The sequence below is a fragment of the Rhagoletis pomonella genome, unplaced genomic scaffold (genome assembly GCF_013731165.1).
Source record: "Rhagoletis pomonella isolate Grant_MI unplaced genomic scaffold, Rhpom_1.0 Rhpom_scaffold_00002, whole genome shotgun sequence".
In the NCBI taxonomy this organism is placed as follows: Eukaryota; Metazoa; Arthropoda; class Insecta; order Diptera; family Tephritidae; genus Rhagoletis; species Rhagoletis pomonella.
This window is the reverse complement of record NW_023458556.1, coordinates 24,358,651-24,359,989: the sequence shown is the minus strand read 5'-3', so window position 1 is coordinate 24,359,989 and position 1,339 is coordinate 24,358,651.

Sequence of the window (1,339 nt, the reverse complement as noted above, 5' to 3'; positions counted from 1 at the left end):
TTATGAGTGGATTCAAGCATATAAATATTAACTTTAGAAACTGTATACAAAATAAGAAATTAAGGAAGGTCTCTGAACAGCTGGCAAAAATGTGTCATATTCCATTAGAAATAAAAGCTTCCATTCACACGTAAGATGGCAGCAACATTTGAGGGTAAGAGCAGAATAATGTTTTCAAATTGAAAGCACAGAATACTCACGCTATGCAATCAAAATTTTGCGATCTACTCGCAACTAGAATTTTTATGCCAGGCTGATTTTTTTATTGTAATACTGAGGTCCACTGATTTTAAGAAAATCAAATAGGAAACATTTTTTTTATTCTTTAAGCAAATATAATCGTTCGAAATGCTTCTTTGTAAACTTCTTTTAATTATCAAGATCTTGTCGGCATTTTTCGGAATCCGTCGTTTTTTTTTTGGTAATTTCCGGCATTCTACTGTTTTACTTTGCGGGATTTTTCGAACACTTTTGGGAGTTTATGGGGATTTTTATATTCTTTCGGCGCTTTTCAGGTTACTTCGTGTTTTATTTGTCTTCTTCCGGGAACTTTTGGGACTTTTACGGGACCCTTAGTGTTATATTTCGTGCTTTAGTTTTCAATATGATTTGAGACCTTTTCGGTAACCCTTCGCGTTTTTCCGCTATTTTCTGGCATTTTCGTGTTTTAATTTGCGAGATTTTTGGGAACCTTTGGGACGAAATGGGGATTTTTGGTTTTGTTTTCAACGGTTTTCTGGTTACTTCGTGTTTTATTTTCTTCTTTTTTCGGGAAGTTTTGTGCCGTTTACGGGACTATTCTAAATTTTTTAGGGACGCTTAGTTATATTTAGTTTAAAGAACTCAACTTTTCGGAAACATTCGTGTTTTATCCGTGATTTCTTGCAATTTCGTGTTTTACCTTGCGGCATCTTTCGGCAACTTTGTGTTTAATTTTACGAAAACTTTTGGTAGTATTTCATGTTTTTTTTTTTTGGTGCCGATCGAAATTGGTTGAGACCTACATACATACATACCTGTATTTTGTGTTTTTTTCAAGATTTTACTGAGACTTTTTTTATTTTTTGCTGTTGTTGTTGTTGTTGTAGCGGCTACAACATTATGTTTCGTAACTTTTGGTGACTTTCGGCCAATTTTGAAGTGTTTCGCAAACTTTTGAGACATTTTCAGAACTTGTTCAGATTTTTTTGGGTGCTTTCAGGCCCAAAATTGCATTTATATTTTTGCTTTCCTTTTTATGAAAAAAATAAACAAAATAATCTGAGTTTCCGCTCGAAATTGTAAATTTCAAGAGTCAACTAAAATTTGTTGCTTTAAGTTCTGCGCAGTCGGTGCACAG